The sequence below is a fragment of the Amphimedon queenslandica genome, unplaced genomic scaffold (genome assembly GCF_000090795.2).
Source record: "Amphimedon queenslandica unplaced genomic scaffold, v1.1 AMPQUscaffold_12652, whole genome shotgun sequence".
In the NCBI taxonomy this organism is placed as follows: Eukaryota; Metazoa; Porifera; class Demospongiae; order Haplosclerida; family Niphatidae; genus Amphimedon; species Amphimedon queenslandica.
In genome coordinates this window covers 2,561-2,816 of record NW_003547112.1, presented here as the reverse complement: position 1 = coordinate 2,816, position 256 = coordinate 2,561, and positions in this window count along the sequence as shown.

The window sequence follows — 256 nt, the reverse complement described above, 5'->3', positions numbered from 1 at the left end:
TCAACTTTTATGCGTTATTTGCATCAAATCATCAGATTACGCATGCAGTTTTCACGTGACGTTGATCATAAACCTACAATGAGACTTATTGACTTATTTTGAAAGGTGAGGCAAACACTAAACAATTGATACTAAGTCAAAGCCACGGGATCGAGAAAGAGATCAGAATGAGAATTAGGAAGCTAGTGCCCAGGTTCATCAAACTACCTGCATCACAAACCTCACCAATCTACCCACCGTGACCTGGCTTAGCTCA